The 10000-nt window shown below is 34.0% G+C and overlaps 2 protein-coding genes across 5 annotated transcripts in view; one reads left to right on the forward strand and one right to left on the reverse strand.

Moving 5' to 3' along the window:
- LOC136826182 (coiled-coil domain-containing protein 93-like) overlaps positions 1 to 10000 on the reverse strand; it is a 131527-nt gene that overhangs the window by 120527 nt on the left and 1000 nt on the right. The window lies entirely within an intron of this gene.
- LOC136826138 (tripartite motif-containing protein 2-like) overlaps positions 1 to 10000 on the forward strand; it is a 121854-nt gene that overhangs the window by 39877 nt on the left and 71977 nt on the right. The gene's annotated exons all lie outside the window — the stretch shown is intronic.

Raw genomic sequence — 10000 nt, forward strand, 5'->3', positions numbered from 1 at the left:
TGTAACTTTTACCGGTGATACAAATTTTTTTATATATACTCTATAGTTGTGGATTTTTAATGATCATTCTAAAGAATAATGATAACCAGAAGAGTGAATGAAATGATTTCATGTTTATTATTACTTTCTATCCTTTTCATCCACTCTATTTCTATTTCTTTTAAAAGACGACTTCTTGGCCGCTGAAGGCCAAAAGAGAGAACCCGGTAGGAACGTACAAAAGACCCTATTAGTAGATATCCAGTATCTAAGCTGTTTTTTGCGCTGAGCGACAGAACATTTCCATTACGATCACAGAAACTATAAGAATAGCAATCGCAGGTAAGAAGAAATATATGCAATGATGTCAAGGTTAATCATAATCATCACTACGAAACATGGCCTTCTCAGGACGTGAGTCTCTTGAGATAGAGGATGAGCGCCACGATCAAGCGCATGCTGACAACCTTGCACAACGTTGTTATGTTACGACCCATAGGAGATCAAAACGAATCTGCATCAGTATCGCCGTAATGTTGGAACTCGGTTGTGGCACGACCTAGGCAAGTAAGCGGATAAGCTAAGCGGAACCTTGTCGACAGAAACGTTGGGAAAGACGGGGTCGTGTTTCAACACCTGCGGGATGAGGCTTGGCTTGCCTCCACGGCCGCCACTCTCGTGACATCGGAAGGTGATTAGACGTAACTGATCTCGCTACGACGTTGTTAACGATCAAATGTAACGTTTAACGGAATTCCATGGTTATCGCGTGCAGATGAGAAATGTTGCGGCATCGAGAGATAATTGTCATACATGTAACTGGAACATCAGTTATTTCTCTCTCTCTCTCTCTCAAAAGAAAGATATTGTTTTCATTCATTTTTGTGGTACTAATACGTAACTGTCTAAAATTTCAAGGGCACCATTCCCTTTTCTATTCTGATTAGCCTATAATTCATGAAGCAACAGAAACAGCAGTGGCCGATCAAACGGAATAAACACAGTAATAACGAAGCAACATTGGTAAGATTCCAAACTGTTTATGCCGCACATTAAATATTTTTTTCTACTGTTGCAGGACGCCGGGTTCATTAGCCGTCAAAAACTGGAAAACTGTAATAAAAATACTTAAAGGAAAGTCTTGATAAAGGCCTTTATTTTGTAAAAGAAAGCTCAAATATTTTATCCTCAGCTTTGCATTATATAATTATAATATATTTATATATATATATATATATATATATATATATATATATATATATATATATATCATATCCGCACACACATGAATATATGTGTATACATATAAATATATATAAACATAATGTATACACAGATAAGAATTATCTTGGTTTAATTCTTTTAAATAATAACTCCTATATCATAAGTAACGCTTAATTTGAAAAATACTAATAAACAATGCGCACATGATTGAAAAGTAAAAAAAAAATTAAACCTATTAACAGATACAACAAAAAGTTGTTCACAGTTGGCGATATACATACATACAATACACACACACATATACTGTATATATGTGTGCTCTTTTCATAGTTTTACTAAGGATAAACAAATCAGGAAAACCATGCCACCTTAAGCCTACCCAATATTTGAGTAAGCACTGTTGAAGACAGAAATTTATACATCGTTATATATATATACACACATATACATCATATATTTATACATGTATGTATATATATACATATATTTATATATATATATATATATATATATATATATATATATATATATATATGTATATATATATTTTAACAATAATGAATTATCTCATGAAAATACGTATTAATAACTCTTCTTCATTCAACGAGCAGAGTCGTTTTCGGGAAAACTGGAAAAAATGGAATTAATATTGTCGAACTCATTTGTTTGCTATTAACATTGATAAGATCCATAACAGTGAAAAAAATATACATATATGTAATGTATATATATATATATATATATATATATATATATATATATATATATATATACTCTGGATGTGGTTCGAATCTTGCTACCCGGACATCAGAATTACTTCATATTCTTGCATTTTAGATCTAAGGCTAATGCAAGAATGTGAAATAAATCTGATGTCAACAATTCCAGGCAATTCAGTAATATATATATATATATATATATATATATATATATATATATATATATATATATATATATATATATATATGTATTTTTCTCACTGATGCGGATCTTATCAATATTAATACTATATATATACAGTATATGTACATGTGTGTATACATACATATATTTATATTATATATTGTGTGTATATATACACATACATATACCTACATATATATACAATCACGAAGCTACAATTGTCGTTTAATATCCAATTCCCGCTACTTCGGGAATATCCCCGACGGGGAATTATCACGGAAGAGGAATTTATAAATGATAAATGGATCGGTAGGGGCCTACTGCCGGGTCGATCCATTTTATCATTTAAAAATTCCCTTCGTGATAATTCCCCCATCAATATTCCCAGTAACTGAATAAATAAACGACATTTTATTCATGATCTTATATAAATAAACAAACATGATAAAAAATTTCATACATATATATATATATATATATATATATATATATATATATATATATATATATATATACATATATATATACTGTATGTATATATATATATATATATATATATATATATATATATATATATATATATATATATATATATATATATAGTTGTTCCCTAGGTATTTTCAATGCCCTTTCTTATTACTGAACTTTCAACTCGCTCTTACTTTACCATTTTAGTACCGTTCCAAAAAAACACTTTGTTTACTGATAAACCTCAATTAGTGTCTGTAAAGCAACTGGGAAAAACCCATCACAAATATGTTTAAAATGGAAAATATGCAAATCGCATAACATAATCACTCACAAATAATACAACCCAAGAATAACACATTCACACACCAGTAACAAGAGTCACCCTTTGCGCACGCTTAAAATCATATCATGACAACCAACTCTTAGGATACGAGAATTGAGTAACATCCTGAGAGCTTAAAATGTTTACCACACTTCCAAAAGTAAACTATCCACGTGAACACAGATCAGTGAATCTAACTATGCAAAAGGTTTCTACTTACGGAGTTAACTACACAAAAGGATACAAGACTCAAAAGTGGAGAAGACGAAACTTACAATGAAAAAATCAGAGAATACTCTTGTCACCAGAGGTCTTACAAGGAACTTTATAACACAAAAACACTCAGAAATTAGTTATTACAATTTATAACTAAAGATACATTTAAGATAATATTTTGCATGATATATACTGTATATATATGTATGTATTTATATATGTATATATTTATGGGTATATATATACATATGTATATATAAATATATGAATATGTATTTACACGTGTATGTATGTATGTAGCATGCATATATATATATATATATATATATATATATATATATATATATATATATATATATATATATATATATATATATCATCTCTGTATGTATGCAATAAATTCTAGTCGATCTCATTGAGAAATGTTTCTAAAGTTTTTGTTATTCATTCCAAAAAAACCGCATAAGAAACGAAAGATCAGGAAGACGTTGAGGGCTAATCTGGGAAAACATATCTTCAACTATTGCTGTACCACTAAAATAGATTTAAGACTTTTATTTACGTTTCTTATCGTTTTATTTATTTGGTTTTATTCAATTTACGCCGTCAAACAAAGCCCTGGGTCACTTTCGGCGCTTAAGATAGTGAAAAGAGGGGGTTGGAGTGGTTGGACAGAAAGATCAAGAGACCCAGAAAATAAAGGAGATGAAGAGATGAAATACAAGGCTCTAAAGGTGGAACTGGGAGATTTCCATAGTTGCACTAAGAGGAGGGAGAATGCATGGCAAGATCGAATATAGGAAGCGGGAATAGCGGTGAAGTAAAAGGCTAAAAAGTGGGTGCAACTAGTGGCCGAAGGAACACTGCAAACAGTGCACCACTTAGGGTCCACTAACGACACCACTCTCCTACGGGATACTTGTTTTTACCGATGCTTTTAAAACTGAGGCAATTGTTATATTTCTTGTTGGCTGTAACTCTGTCTGTAGCCAGGCCCCTTCAATATCTAATCTGGTGATGAAATGCGTCAAACAAATTTGGACTCATTAGCAACCGTGAAAACTGCAAAGGAATTCGATTCAAGTGAAGTGAGGCTGCCAGCTGCTACGCAAATATCGGAGACGACGATGTTCTGACTTCCTTCTGGCTCTTCTTTGAATAATGTACAAGAAAAGTATCTCAACTTCCCCCTTTTTGGAAATAAATGAAAGTCATGGGATTTCTTAAAATATCCATGTAATACACACCATGATTCCCGCCATGTATGTTGAAGGTTAAGTTGGAGATTAAAACGAAAAAATAAAATTAGTTGTAATAGTTGCTGCTACACGAAATGAGTACAGTGACAATTAACAGTGTGGAAGACCATGAAACGATATGACATTGTTTGTAATGCGGAACCATTTTTCTCGAATATGGTCAGAATATCGTATGATATTCAGCATTGCTAAAGTTTACGTCGATTGCGCCTTTTTTAGGAGCTTTCATAGATTCTTTTCTTGTTTATGTGGATGCTCTTCTTCCTTCGCGATCGAAATTACATTTATCATAATTGCTGCTGAAAGTTTTGTCAAATTTATTCTTAGCAATAAATATACAAAAGCAAGCTGAATCACGGGCTGGGAAACTAAACATTAAAAGAATGTCATACAAGCACGACAGGCAATGTATTTCCCAACAAACATCATTGTCGATGTTTTTGTTGCTATTTGCTGTTGTTGCTGCGACAGCGCGGGCTCTCCGGAGGACAATGCCATGTATACACGGCATGCATTTTAGCACTCCCCTAATCTCGTACTCTAAATCAACATTATAAAGGCGATCTTATTTTTCGCGTACGTGATGTATTTCGCTTTTTTCATATTACATGTCTGAAAGGGGTGAGATACTTATCGAGAGAAATGAGATTGATATTTAAAGAATGTCTCCTTTTTATAAGTCCTCTGGCAACTCCCCCGTTACGTTACCTGGAGCAAAATTTCAAGGTGATCTTGCGCGCTACTGCCAGGCGCAAGATGTTCGGTCGCCCCTGTCGAAACAAATATTAGTTTGTTACCATTTAGAAATCCTGCGTATTGCAGAATCCCCGTAACCTTCAAGCAGTGAACTTGAAACTGCTAATCGTTGTCTGCGGTGGTCTAATTTCACCGGCAATGTGTAAACACGGAAGTGGCGAGCGCTAGAGTGGGTGGACTATAAGATTCGAGCGCCCGCGATCGTTCAGTATTTTTACTGCCATTAAGGAAAAATAAAAACAAGTCAGCTTAAGTCATTATGACATCCTACTAGGTTAACATCTGAAAATGACGAATATTAGCGGTATTCTCTACATAAGTCCTTCATTTAAATATCTGTCCTTAATGCACGCTGTAAGCGTGAATGCCTAGGAAAACATTTAAATTCTTTATATATAATCCGTCCTTGGGTGTTCACCGCGATAATATAGCACAGAATGATGGATGAAAATACTCTGGCTAAATTAAACCTGTAATTTAGCCCAGTGATTCAGTAAAAAATGTATATTTTCAACTCGAGTGCGTTAGATAACGTTCTCGAGTATTTCTTAGTCGAGATTACTTACGACTTCGTTTTATTTTTCACTGGATACTAACGCTGCATCACTAATTTATTCTGTTTATATGTGTTATAATTATTCTTTTAAATCAGTATCCTTGGGTGAGCGTGTTTATTTGCACTATCAAAACTCAACAGTTTACATTTTATCAAATAACTTTGATCGTAGCAATATTTTCTTTTCATTCTAAATTCAGTTTAGAACAAGAGGTTCTAAGGAACTATCACTGTTGTCAGATTTATTTTTGCCTCGTTAACTCTTTTGAAGAGTCATTCTTTTTCCGTTAATCAATCTTTTAGTACCTATAACGTATCTCGTATATTTTCATAATATTTGTAAATTTTGCGATTCCAAAACTCAGGATTATAATGAATTAATCTGCCGGTTTAATTACAAGAAAAGGCTTCTACCTCAGAACATCCTTCTCTCTTTCCTACAGTTCCGTGCAGAGCTGCAAGGTTTTATAAATGCCACTCCTTCGGCAATCACGATAACAGCGTCCTAGATTTGTAAAAGTTTTGCTTAGCCTATCTGTGTATATCTCATGCATCGAGCAAATGAGCTGCGACATTTCCTCATTTGCCAATCAGATCCCACTAATTATCTGATAATGATGTGACACATGGTAAGTCCTAATTTATTCAACAGATACTGATGACTCGCGTCAGGATAACATTATTCAATTTCCTGATTGGTCACTGGATGTCAATGAATGACGTCATGATCGTTCGACTCTCGTTCTCGTGAACTACAAACGCCTTATCTCGTCAATTTTTTTAATCCTTACTGAACAAGAGTTTTTATATCAAGAATATTAATCATATCCAATTATTTAAGCGGCATCATAAGATAAAAGCCATAATTTTATTAAAAAATAGGTCATGTGAACTTTTAAATTGTAAATTTTATACAGACTTTGTTGACAAATGTATGAGAACTTCCATGATCATTGTCTCATATTACCTGTAGTTGGAATCAAGGAAATTCCAGCTCTATTGCTGTCTCTAGGTCGTTACAGGGAGTACAACAGAACGCTTGTATTTGGCCACTTTCAGGTAATGACGGTTTATAGACGACTGTTTCTCGAGGTAAAATATAGTGTTCGTAAAAACTCTAGTTTGCAGAAATATTTTCTGGCACCTTTGTTAGGCGATCTAGGACGAAGTTAATCAAAATCATTCATTGACTTTCTTATCGCCTTCTTTTACTAAGACGCCACAGCCTTTAAATATAGAGAAACATTAACTTGATTGCCGGGATGATAACGAAGGAAAAGTAAAATAGCCGAATAAATCAAAATCCCATGAACAATGACATATTGGGATAGTTCACAGCAGCATTTTAAGATCGCTGACCTTCTCCGTAAGTTAATTTTTTCATGGGTTTTTCTCAAATGATGAAATGTCAGGAGTAGAGTGGGTGGCCAATTAAGAATGCCGAGGTTCCTTAATGCTGGTTTTCGAAATATTACTCCTTTTTATATAGCTGAAATATGAACTTGTCTCTGTGGGATAAATAATCAATCATACAAGTAAAACGATTCCAGATTTTGCCACGAGATAGCTTTGGTAATTATTTGCCTTTGAAACAAAATGTCCCGCACAAAACAGTAAAAGAAATCAATGTTTGTGAAGCACCGACGTCACTTATTGCCTATATCAAGTCGGCTTTCGTAACCTAACTTAGGTGATGTGAAACGGATAAGAAATTAAAATGAACAATTCGAATGAACCCATCTTCAGACTCAGAAGGAAATGATTATCATCGCGATATTCCTCTACTCGTGTCTTTTCTGTGCTCTGTCTTCCTCTAAATCTCTACACATTTTCCAGCCTTCTGTCTTACAGTTCTTATCCGAGTGGGTCTTTGTCTCCCAAGTCTACTGGTTCCCACATGTGCCCAGCTGACGCTGTCGCTTAATATTCTACCAAAAGTAGTGCGGATGACATGTCCAAGCCATCCCCATCTTCCCTTCATCCTCTCCTACATATGGAAATGCTATAATTTCGTTTATGGCATCAACCCTAATTCTATCCAGTTATATGAATTCTAATTTTTACACATAGTTCCACTGTAATACCACAATTCATGTCCGTATGGAATTTAGTTCGTACTAGACTGATTTGGCTATGATGGTGAGGATGGTCTATTCCGGCTCTAATAAATCATAGAGCCGTCAATCACTGGAGTGGCGATCTCCCTGCCGAGCGTGTGACCTCAGGCGGCCATATTGAAAGGTCTCGTCCAGCTCATAGTGTGTACTTTATTACTATTATTATTTTTATTATTATTATTTTTATCTTGTTTACTATTATTATTATCTTATTATTATTACTATTAATATTATTATTTTTACTATTATTATTACTATTATTATTATTATATTATTACTTGACCCAGTTTCACAGGGAAAAATTACCTTACAAAAACAGGTTGGCCTAAGCGCTCCAAACACTGTGATCAAGGCCTAAGTATCTGCTCTTAGATCTAAGCAGTGTCTAGCATAAATGGTTCCTGTAAATTACAGGACTTTCTTTGTATAGCCACTAAACACTAACTAAAGAGTAATGTACAGTCACTAAACATTAACATTCACAATACACTTACACTCACTAAACACTTACACTTACTATACACTCACACTCACTAAACACATACACTTACTATACACTCACACTCACTAAACACTCACACTTACTGTACACTCACACTCAATAACACTAAACACTCATAAAACACTAAACAGTCACTGTACCCCAAGCATTCAGTAAACATTCATTAAATGCTCACTTAATCCTGAACATTCATCAAACACGCTCTAAGCATTCACTAAGCACTCACTATATACACCAAACATTCACTAAGCACTCACTATACACTAAACACTCACTATACACTAAACACTTACTAAAACCTAAACACTCATTAAACGCTAAATACTCGCTAAACCCTAAATGCTCATTAAACACTAAACATTTAAGGAACATTCACTAATCACTCATTAAACACTCACTAAACACTTACACACTAAACATTCATTAAACACTACTTTTCACAAGACATTCACTAAATACTCACTAAACATTCACTGAATACTTTCTAAACATTCGCTAAACACTAACATTCACAAAACATCTACTAAGCCCTAAATACTCACTAAACATTCACTGAATACTTACACACTAAACATTCACTGAACACTTACCCACCAAACATTCACTAAACACTAACATTCACTAATCCCTAAGCACTCACTAAACACTCACTGAGTACTTACACACTAAACATTAACATTCACGAGACATTCACTAAACATTCATTTAATACTTACAAACTAAACAATTACTGAATACTTACACATTAAACATTCACTAAACCCTAAACACTCACTAAACATTCACTTAATACTTACACACTAAACATTCACTAACATTTACAAAACGTTCACTGAACCCTAAACCAAACATTCACTAAACCCTAAACACTCACTAAACTTTTATTGAATACTTACAAACTAAACATTCACTAACATTCACAAAACATCCACTAAACCCTAAACTAAACAGTCACCAAACACTTACTCATAAAAATTCACTAAACACTTATTCACTAAACCCTAAACATTCGCTAAACACTTACTCATTAAACATTAACGATAAAAAATTCACAACCGCACTCAGGCACTAAGCCCTTGTTCAATTTGTGGGGTTACCAGACCTTTAAAGATGGTAGCAAGGCTTTGCAGCGCGCTCTGGTGGAAGACCACCGAACTACGTAGTACTGGCATAGAGATCGCAACTCCGGGTATAATATACCCTCTACATAATAAATGTATCTGAAATCGACAGCTGTATGTCCGTAAGAGCGGCACTATACTATTCTTCTCGTGGCCCTGTCGATAACGTGTCCTCGTTTTGATACTCCGGATGCGGGTTCGAATCCTGCCCCAGACGTCAGAATTGCTTCATTTTCTTGCAGTCAGGTTTCAAGCTTTGTAGTGACAAACGTATCTAAAGTGTGAAGAGTTAGAGAAGCTAAGAGGGCATTGTGAGTATTACAGTTACATACGTATCTAGTAAAAAGTGACAACTAGAATAAATAAATAAATAAATAAATAAATATATAGATATATCTAGACAAGTCATTTCTTACTGTTTAGCCTTTGGGATGATACTTAGAGAGGGAATTGGTAAATAAAGTTACCGTTGAAAAATAATTTGGACTCGTCTGGAATAAAACTGTTCTTATAAGAACACAATTTTTAAGCAAATGGCTGCTAAAATGCTATGCATAGGCCTAGAGTTTGCCTG

This window comes from Macrobrachium rosenbergii, chromosome 3 (genome assembly GCF_040412425.1).
Source record: "Macrobrachium rosenbergii isolate ZJJX-2024 chromosome 3, ASM4041242v1, whole genome shotgun sequence".
NCBI lineage: Eukaryota > Metazoa > Arthropoda > Malacostraca > Decapoda > Palaemonidae > Macrobrachium > Macrobrachium rosenbergii.